This window comes from Callorhinus ursinus, unplaced genomic scaffold, assembly GCF_003265705.2.
Source record: "Callorhinus ursinus isolate GAN/ISIS: 27379988/994484 unplaced genomic scaffold, GSC_fseal_2.0 scaffold73, whole genome shotgun sequence".
Classification (NCBI taxonomy): domain Eukaryota; kingdom Metazoa; phylum Chordata; class Mammalia; order Carnivora; family Otariidae; genus Callorhinus; species Callorhinus ursinus.
In genome coordinates this window covers 5,355,435-5,366,566 of record NW_027397135.1, presented here as the reverse complement: position 1 = coordinate 5,366,566, position 11,132 = coordinate 5,355,435, and the positions used below count along the sequence as shown (strand labels likewise).

At 39.1% G+C, this 11,132-nt stretch overlaps 1 protein-coding gene across 8 annotated transcripts in view; it reads left to right on the top strand.

The window, feature by feature from the left end:
• The first annotated feature begins 6,929 nt into the window (after positions 1-6,929).
• COA1 (cytochrome c oxidase assembly factor 1) overlaps positions 6,930-11,132 on the top strand; it is a 95,080-nt gene continuing 90,877 nt past the window's right edge. For 3 of the 8 annotated variants that reach the window (XM_073886893.1, XM_073886891.1, XM_025853175.2), the window contains exon 1: positions 6,937-7,349. The gene's annotated coding sequence lies outside the window, so the exon portion shown is untranslated. Of the gene's footprint in view, positions 7,350-11,132 lie in introns of all 8 variants that reach the window. The other 5 variants (XR_012376450.1, XR_012376449.1, XM_025853179.2 and 2 more) reach the window with 4 other exon arrangements.

Here is an 11,132-nt window from a genome sequence, read left to right as displayed (position 1 = left end):
TCAACAAGGAAACAAGGGCTTTGATGCCACCTGGACCAGATGGACTTCACAAATATATTCAGAGCGTTTTATCCTAAGGCAGCAGAATACACATTCTCCTTGAGTGTACATGGAACATTCTCCAGAAGAGATCACATACTGGGTCAAAATCAGGTCTCAACCAGTACAAAAAGACTGAGATCATTCCCTGCATATTTTCAGACCACACTGCTTTGAAACTGGAACTCACAAGAGGAAACTTGGAAAGAACTCAAATACATGGAGGCTAAAGAGCATCCTACTAAAGAATGAATGGGTCAACCAGGAAATTAAAGAATAATTTTAAAAAATACATGGAAGCAAATGAAAATGAAAACGCAACAGTTCAAACCTCTGGGATGCAGCAAAGGTGGTCCTAAGAGGGAAGTATATAGCAATACAGGCCTTTCTCAATGAGTAAGAAAAATCTCAAATAAACAAAGTTACCTTACTCCTAAAGGAGCAGGAAAATGAATAGCAAGTGAAGACTAAACCCAGCAGGAGAAGAGAAATACTAAATATTAGAGCAGAAAACAATGATATAGAAATTAAAAAAACAAAAACAACAACAACAAAAAACAACCAGTAGAACAGATCAATGAACCCAGGAGCTAGTTCTTTAAAAGAGTTGGTAAGATTGACAAACCCCTAGCCAGACATATCAAAAAGAAGAAAAGATCCAAATAAATAAAATCATGAATGAAAGAGGAAAGATCACAACCAACACTGCAGAAATATAAACAATTATAAGAGAATATTATGAGCAATTATATGCCAACAAATTAGGCAACCTGGAAGAACTGGATGCATTCCTAGAAACATATAAATTACCAAAACTGAAACAGGAACCAATAGAAAACCTGAATAGATGCATAACCAGCAAAGAAATTGAATCAGTAATCAAAAATCTCCCAAAAAACAAGAGTCCAGGGCCAGATGGCCTCACAGCAGAATTCTAAATTCATTCTATGAGGCCAGCAATATCTTGATCACCCAAACCAGACAAAGACCCCACCAAAAAGGAGAATTACAGACCAATCTGATGAACATGGATGTAAAAGTTCTCGCCAAGATACTAGCTAATAGAATCCAACAGTATATTAAAAGGATTATTGACCACGACCAAGTGGGATTTATTCCTGGGCTACAAGGGTGCTTAAATATCCACAAATCAGTCAATGTGATACACCACATTAATACAAGAAAGGAGAGGAAGTATATGATACTCTCAATAGATGCAGAAAGAGCACTTGACAAAATACAGCATCCACCATGTAGGGATGGGGGAATATATCTTAATATCATAAAAGCCATATATAAAAGACCCATGGCAAATATCATCTTCAACAGGGAAAAACAGAGCTTTTGCCCTAAGGTCAGGCACATGACAGGGATGTTCACTCTCACCAATGTTGTTCAACATAAAACTGGAAGTCCTAGCCTCAGCAATCAGACAACAAAAAGAAATAAAAGGCATCCAAATTGGCAAAGAAGAAGTCAAACTCTCACTCATCACAAACAAGATACTCTATATGGAAAACCCAAAAGACTCCACCCCAAATTGCTAGAACTCATACGGGAAATCAGCAAATTTGCAGGATGTAAAATCAATGCACAGAAATTCAGTTGCATTTCTATACACTAACAATGAGGCAGACAAAAGAGAAATCAAGGCATCGATCCCATTTACATTTGCACCAAAACCCAGAAAATACCTAGGAATAAGGACCTGTACTCTGAAAACTACAGGACACTTATGCAAGAAATTGAGGAAAACACAAAGAAATGGAAAAACATTCCATGCTCATGAATTGGAAGAACAAATATTGTTAAAACATCTATGCTACCCAAAGCAATCTACACATTCAGTGCAATCCCTACCAAAATACCATCGACATTTTTCACAGAGCTGGAACAAACAATCCTAAAATTTGTATGGAAACACAAAAGACCCTGAATAGCAAAGGAATGTTGAAAAAGAAAAACCAAAGGTGGTGGTATCATAATTCAGGACTTCAAGCTGTTTTACAAAGCTGTATCATCAAGACAGTATGGTACTGGCATAAAAACAGACACATAGATCAGTGGAACAGAATAGAGAACCCAGAAATGAACCCTCAACTCTATGGTCAACTAATTTTCATCAAAGCAGGAAAAAATATCCAGTGGAGGGGCACCTGGGTGGCTGAGTCAGTTAAGTTTCCGACTCTTGGTTTTGGCTCAGGTCACGATCTCGGGGTTGTGAAATCGAGCCCCATATCAGGCTCCACAATCAGTGTGGAGTCTGCTTCAGATTCTCTCTTTCTCTAAAATAAATAAATAAAATCTTTTGAAAAAAAAAATCCAGTGGAAAAAAAGACAGTCTCTTCAACAAATGGTGTTGGTACTATTGGACAATCACATGCAGAAGAATGAAACTGGACCACTTTCCTACACCATACACAAAAATAAATTCAAAATGGTTGAAAGACATAGATGTGAGACAGGAAACCATCAAAATCTGAGAGGAGAACACAGTCAGCAATGTCTTTGACCTCAGTTGTAACAATTTCTTACTAGACACATCTCCAAAGGCAAGGGGAAACAAAAGCAAAAATGAACTATTGGGACTTCATCAAGATAAAAAGTTTCTGCACAGCGGAGGAAGCAATCAACAAAACTAAAAGGTGACTATAAAAAACTTACTAAACTCAACACCAAGAAAATAAATAATCCTATTACAAAATGGGCAGAAGACATGAACTGATATTTCTCCAAAAAGACATAAAATGGCTAACAGACAGATGGAAAAATGCTCAACATCACTCTGCATCAGGGAAATACAAATCAAAAGCACAATGAGATACTACCTCACACCATACATGGCTGTATTTAACAAGTCAGGAAACAACAGATGTTGGCAAGGATGCAGAGAAAGGTGAACTGTCTTACACTGTTGGTGGGAATGCAAACTGGTGCAGTCACTCTGGAAAACAGTATGAAGTTTCCTCAAAAAGTTAAAAATAGAGCTACCTTATGACCCAGCAATTGCACTACTAGGTATTTATCTAAAGGATATAAAAATATTAATTCAAAGGGTCATATACACCCCCAATGTTTATAGTAGCATTATCCACCTTAGCCAAATTATGGAAAAAGCCCTAATATCCATCAAATGATGAATGGATAAAGAAGATATGGTATGTATATGTGTGTGTTTTTATATTTATATATATAAGTAAATATAATGGAATATATATATGTACACATACACACACACACACAATGGAGTATTACTGAGCCATCAAAAAGAATGAAATCTTGCCACTTGCAATGATGTTGATGGAATTAGAGTGTATTATGCTAAGTGAAATAAATCTGAGAAGAACACCACATGAAATAAATCTGAGAAAAATACCATACGATTTCACTCCTCTGCAGAATTTAAGAAACAAAACAGTTGGGGGCACCTGGGTGGTTCAGTCAGTTAAGCATCTGACTCTTGATTTCAGGTCAGGTCGTGATCTTAGGGTCACTAATGAATCATTGAACACTACATCAAAACCTAATGATGTACTGTATGTTTCCTAATTGAACTTAATAAAAAACAAAACAAACAAAATAAAGCAAGAACTGGGGTTTGCCCTCAAGCAAAAAGCTGTACAAATGGGAAACTCACTGTGTCCCATTTCTTTTCTTTCTTTCTCTCTCTCTCTCTCTTTTTTTTTTTACAAAAGCATTAACTCTTCTCCAGTATATACCTTCTTGTGCTGTTCTCTCATTATCTTCAGGTAGTTATTTTTTTCTACTTGGCCCAGAGTTTGCAGTTTTTACCTGTAGGAAGGTTGCTCCAATAGGAAGTACTCAGTTATTACTAGAGGCAGAATCCCTTTTCTTTTTCACTAATGCCTATAGGATCTGCGCTGATTTCTTTTCTCTCATTCCTGATATTGGTTAATTTGTGTCCCCCCCACCTCTTTTTTTTTGAGTGATCAGATCTTTAGCTAGACGTTTAGTAATTTTATCTTTTAAAAGAAGCACATTTTCTATTCAATTAATTTCCAGAAGTATCTTTATTTCCTTTGTCCCTAGTTTTGTTTTTTCCCCCTAATTTCTTAAAGTGGAAGCTTAAATAATTTAGATTTTCCTTTTTTCTAATATAGACATATAAAGTAATAATTTTTCCCTCTAAGCACCACTTGCCCTGTGTTCTACACTTTTGGATATGTTTTTATTTTTATTCAGTTCAAGATATTTGATCAAGATGTGATCAAGAAGAAATCAAGATGTGGTTTCTTCTTTGACCCATAGTCTATTTAAAAATATGTTGTTTAGGGTGCCTGGGTGGCTCAGTTGGTTAAGCGTCTGCCTTCGGCTCAGGTCATGAGCCCAGGGTCCTGGGATAGAGCCCCACATCTGGCTCCCTGCTCAGTGGGGAGTCTGCTTCTCCCTCGGTGCTTCCTCCTGTTCATGTTCTCTTTCAAAAAAGTAAAAACAATCTTTAAAAAAAAATATGTTGTTTAATTTCAAAATATTTGGAGTTTTCCCTCATACCTTTCTGTTGACTTCTAATTTAATTGTTATATATTATATATATTATAATTATGTTATTCTAATTTATGTTATATAATTGTACTGCAGTCACATAACATATTGCGTGATTTTAATCTATGTAAATTTACTGAGATTTGTTTTATGAACCCAGGCACATACTTAACGGGCACTTCTAGAGATACCCCATTAAAAGTAGAATAAGACAAAGAAGCCTACTGTCTTCACTATTTATTAAATATTTTTATTGGAAATAACTAGCCAATACAATTAGATATGAGAAATTAGAGGTATAAAACTTGGGAAGGATTAAGGTAAAATTTTATCTCAATGACATGATTGTAATCACAGAAAATCTAAAAGAATCAACTCCAAACAATAAAACAACTTAGTAAGTAGTAGAATATTAATATGCAGAAAATGATACTTCCGTGCAGATGAACTACCATATATAGTAACTCTATTCTGATTTGATAGTTCTAGGCGGCTGCTGAGAGAGAGACTAGATATGCTGGATTTGACCCTGTTGCTGTTGGTGCATTTCTCAAAGTAGCCATTTCTTTTGCCCACATTAACAGCACTATAGTCAACCCCTCCTCATCTCTCTTCCTCTTACCCCTGCCCTGGCTCCTTGGAAGTTAAGAGGTAGCAAAACAGATCCTTTCCTTAAATATATAGGAAAGAGAGAGAAAGTATCACATAGGATACTTGTGGCTGTAAGAAGTAGAATTCTTGTCTCAAGCTGACTTAACAATAATAACTAATATTTTTGCGCACTTACAACATCATCAGTGCTACCTAACCTCATTTAATCTTCATATAATCTCTATCAGAAAATAAGGAAACATATTAGGTATCCCCCCAAGAACTTCATTAACAAGAGAGCTCCAGGTTTGAAATGACATTAAACTTGACTAGTCTGGTTATGGAACATATCAAATTTAGGTGACCCACTGATACTGAGACTACTTTTTGGAAGAAAGGTACTTGGACTTCAAACTTGACATTAAAAAAGTAAATGATGATAGTAATAGTGGTGATGATGATGTGGGAAACAAAGGCAGAAGAAAAATTAATTTCCTTACTACTTGTTGCCCATTGACAAAGCCTTGAAACAGGCAGAGTGACATGCCTCTAGGGACTAACCTGCCTGGATGTTGACACTTTGCTAAGGGCAAAATGCAATCTTAGCCTGACCCCTAGGACCCTGTAGGTCTTCTATAACATAAAAATTCCTTTGGAAACTTCCTTTATCTTTACTCCCCAAGATACATGTTAGCAATCATCCCCCAAGCATATGACCCAGGGATATACATCTGAATGGTCTCATGACTAAAGTTTTTTTTTAAAGATTTTATTTATTTATTTGACAGAGAGAGACACAGTTCGAGAGGGAACACAAGCAGGGGGAGCGGGAGAGGGAGAAGCAGGCTTCCCGCGGAGCAGGGAGCCCGATGCGGGGCTGTATCCCAGGACCCTGGGATCATGACCTGAGCCGAAGGCAGACGCTTAACGACTGAGCCACCCAGGCGCCCCGCCTAAGGTTTTATAAGACAGTAATAAATGACCTTTTCCCAACAGTAAGTAACCTCCTCAAGGTCTCGGAAACCTTGTTTCCAAAATTCCTTAGAGACTTATGCTATCCCTAACCCCTTCCCAACTTGAAGGGATATCATCACCACCCCTTACCAACCCCATTGCAGCTTTCTGCCCACAGGTCCCTGTCCATGTACTTTAATACCGGCTCGTCGGCCGGTCCTGACGCTCTAGACCTGCGAGGAGGACGCACCTTTTTGCACCAAAGACCTCTAAAGAATTCTTTCTTGGGCGCCTGGGTGGCTCAGTTGGTTAAACCACTGCCTTCGGCTCAGGTCATGATCCTGGACTCCACGGATCGAGCCCCGCATCGGGCTCCCTGCGAGTCGGCTTCTCCCTCTGACCCTAACCCGTCTCAGGTGCTCTCTCTCATTCTCTCTCTCAAATAAATAAATAAAATCTTTAAAAAAAAAAAAAGAATTCTTTCTTGGCTGTTGACTTAGAACTCTAACATCTTTCCTACATCAGGACAACAGTGGAATGTTCAAAGTGAGAATAAGGGTAACTAATCCTTACTGATTACTTACCAAGTGCCAGACCCTACCTAAGTGCTTTACATCCTTATAACAAATGTAAGAGATTAATTCTATTATTCATTTTACTACTTAACTCAAGTAATTTACATTTTTTTTTCTTCGTACCCTTGCATTCCCTGGAGCACAGTAGGCATTTAATAAGTATTTGGTGAATAAAAGGAAATTTAATGTTGCCAAATTTCTCAGCCGAATGGGGCAACACGGACTTCAGGGCCAGAATGGGACTCAGATGGCGGGTGGTTTCAAGTCCTTGGAGGTCCGCCAAAACGCCAGATCCCTACCAGGAGCCATATAAGCCGGTGGTTTAAATTTCCTCGACTAGCGCTGCTGGACTGAACTGTATGCTGGGGGCTTAACGGGACGCAGAAAACAGAAAGAGGGGCTCTGAGGAGACGACACCATTCCCGGTGCGAGTCCGAGCGTCCGGGACGCTGAGAACACCAACCCTCACCCCCACCAAGGACTCTCAGCCCGGGACTCGGGTTTGGTGGACCAGTGCGCGGAGCCCGGCGGCCGGCCGGTCCTGACGCTCTAGACGCGAGGAGGACGCACCGGAAGTCTCCACTGCTCTTCGCCGGCGTGGGGGCCTGCGGACCTTTCCGGCCCACTCTGCTGCCTCCGGAAGGAGAGCACACGCGTTCCGCGGCTAGTTGCCGGGATCCCGGACAGGTTAGGTTCCGCGTGGGTCTAAACGTCCCGGTCTCTTTTACCCTTGGAAATGTTTGTTCCCACAGTCTGGGCGGCTGCGTTTGCGCTCCGTGTGGGCTGCTGCCAGGGTAATGTCCTCAGGGATTACCTCCCGGCGGCTTGCGCCGTCGCCCGGTTGCGACCTCCCCGCTGGTTGCTTGGTGCCTGGGGGCCCTTGGTGGTCTCAGCGCCTCGGGCGGCTACGAGGTGCTTCCTCCCTCCCCGGGGTTATGAGGCCGTGAGTAGCTAACCGTGACCCTGCCCTGCAGTCCGTGTTGAGCGTTCCTAAGGTCATAGTGGTTTTTGTCCCCATCACACTTGCCCTCCATACAGGGTCCTGACAGTAGAAATGATCTTTATTGTTAGGGACGGCACATATGTGCCTGTATGAGTGTCAGTCGGTGTGTTGTGTGTAATATTAAAAATCCATAAAGATTCTTATATTTGACTACTCGCTTCTTGAATCTTTCTCCTTCTTACCTGTGGGTTATTGCTCCACGTTTAAGGCGTCTTATTGCTCAGTTTCACCTTTGTGTAGAAGTAACGACTCTCCTTCAACTTTGCACATACAGAACACAGATCTGATTGTGTTATTCTAAGGCTCAAAATCTTACTGGCCGTCCCGGTGACTCAGGATAATACAAATGCCTTAGCCCGGCTTCCAGACCTTTCAATGTCTTGCTAATGCTGAGTGTTTCAGTCAACTGCTTTCCTGGAAAACACCTACACATACAGCCTGTATGCTCCAGCAATGCCAACATGCAGTGATTTCATCACTTTGGATATGACAAAGTTTTACAATGGCTTACCTACCTTTTGAAGTTTATTTTTCCGTTCTGTCAAAATGTATTGAATTCCTAATATTCCCAGGCACTGTTTTAGGAGCTATGGTATATCCTATGGATATACCACCATTTATTTATCCGTCGGTTGGCTGGTAGACATTTGAGTTTTGGCCGTTATGAATAATGCTGCTACGAACATTCATGTACAGGTTTTTGTGTGAACATCATTTTTTTTTAAATTTATACATTCAATTAGCCAACATACAGTAACATCATTAGTTTTGATGTAGTGTTTAGTGATTCCTTAGTTAGGGATAACCCCCCGTGCTCATCAGATCACGTGGTCTTAATGCCCAGCCCCCCGTTACCCCCTCCCCCCCCCCCTCCCTTTCCCCCACCCTCAGTTTGTTTCCTGGAGTCCAGCGTCTCTCATGGTTTGTCTCCCTCTTTGATTTCTTCCCGTTCAGTTTTCCCTCCCTTCCCCTGTGGTCCTCTGTGCTTCATGTTTTCATTTCTCCTGGGTACATACCTAAGATTAGCATCGCTGGGTAATAGGGTAATTCTGTTTCACATTTTGAGGAACTGCCTGACTATTTTTCAAAGCAGCTAAACCATGTTATATTCCCATCAGCAGTATACGAAGGTTCTGATTTCTTCATATCGTTGCCAACACTTGTCACCACCTGTTTTTTATTCTTAATTCTAGCCATCCTTTGTGACGTGATGAGCACTCGGTGTTATACGCAACTGATAAATTATTGAATACTACATCTGAAATTAAGTATGTTCTATATGTTGGCTAATTGAGTTTAAGTTAAAAAAAATTCTAGTGGTTAAAAAAAAATTCTAGCCATCCTAGTGGGTGCGAACTGTGTCTCGTTGTTTTGATTTGCATTTCCTTGATGGCTAATGATGTTGAGCATCTTCTCATGTGCTGTGGGCCATTTGTATATATGCCTATTCATATCCTTTGCCCATTTTTAAAATTAGATTATCTTTTCATCATGGAATCGTAAGAGTTCCTTTTTATTTTTTTTAAAGATTTTATTTTTAAGTAATCTCTACAATGTGAGACTCAAACTCATAACCCCGAGATCAAGAGTTGCATGCTTTACCGACTGAGCCAGCCAGGGGCCCCTGTAAGGGTTCTTTATATATTTGAGGTACAAGTCATTTATTAGGTATATGACAGTCTTGTACATTATGATATAATTCCTTTAAATGAAAAGCACATGAGGTTAATTTTTACTGTTCTTGGAGACCAGGTTATAGATCTGTGGGGGTAATTCAGAGAGTCAGTTGAACAACAACTTTAATGTGTAGAAGACCAGGCCCCGGAAAACGTGCTATGAAGAACCTGTGAACAGCATTTTAAGAGTTGAAAAATGAAGCAGGGGGAAACAGTTTATATAATTTGTCTATCCCTTATTGAGTTTTGTCTTTTCCTTATTGATTGATAGGAATTCTTTGTGTAGAGAATTGACTGTTCTCATTGACTGTTAGATATGTGGCAGGTATTTTTGGTCTGTTGGCCTGTTAACTTTGTTTTGTATCTTCTACCCTACTAATGTTTTGCATTTTTGTGTTGTCGGGACTGTCAGTCTTTTCCTATAAAAGGCCTCCAGGTGGCAGTTTGGGATACTGTTCTTAAATTATAGGGATTATATAAACTGACACTGGTTAATGTGATGTCTGAGTCCCTGGTACTGTATTTAACTTTACAGCTTTCGTTGTTTCAGACACTGGTGCTTCCCTATCTCTCTGCCTTGAAAAATACACTATAATCTACTTTAGCTTTGTTGGTTCATTTGATTTTATATTTCAAACATACTTCTAGAAGCTATTCCCATATTCTCTTATTTAGATTTCTGAGAGCCATATTGGACAGTTGGTCATCAAATGGTGGGTACTTACCTCATACCAGCAGAAGTTTATTTAAGGATTTTATGTATGCAGAGCTTGAATGTAACTATGCTGGTCCTATATCGATTGGGGCATGCTGGAGATAGTAGTTTTATAAAATCCTATTAAAATTATTTTCATATTTTTCTCATTTCATTGGATTTAAGGTAGTGGAAAAAAGTATTTTTAGGATCTCTGAACATTTTGAGAAACTGAGGAAAGCTATATAACAAAGCTCCCTAGAAAAAGTTGCATCTCTATTTTACATACAATGTCAAAGGCTTCATTATTACCCTTTGATTTGTTAGGATGACTCTTATATTTCTTGACTCAGTGTTTGTTTGCCTCAGGGTTTTTTTTTTTTTTTTTAAATTGTGGTAAAATATACATATCATGAAATCTAGCATTTTAAACATTTTTACATGTACAGTTCAGTGACCTTGGGTTTTCATTTATGTTATTGTGCAACCATCACCACCATCCTCTCCAGAACTTTCATCTTCCAAACTGAAACCCCATTCTCATTAAATAATAACTCCATATTGCCCCTCTCTCCAGTTGTTGGCAACCACCATCGAGTTTTTGTCTCTGAGTTTGACTATTCCAAGTACCTCATATAAGTGGAATCATACAGTATTTGTCCTTTTATATCTGGTTTATTTCATGTAGCATAATGTCTTTAAGGTTTATCCATGTTGTCGTATATTGCAGAATTTCCTTCCCTTTTAAGGCTGAATAATATCCCACTGTATGTGTATATCACATTTTGTTTACCTATTAGTTGATAGACATTTGGGTTGTTTCTGTCTTTTCGCTTTTATGAATAGTGGTGTTATGAGCATTGGTACACAGATACCTGTTTTGTTCTTTGGGTGTGTACCCAGAAGTGGAATTACTGGATCATAGAGTAATTCTCTGTTTAATTTTTTTGAGGAACTGCACATACATTTCAGTGTTTTTTGTCATTCACATAAAATATAAAATTTAAAAGAATGGTATAATTCAGACATATATTGTCATGTTTACCTTTCTATCAATATAAATTCAAAGAGCCATCTAATCGAAGGGATGTAGAAGT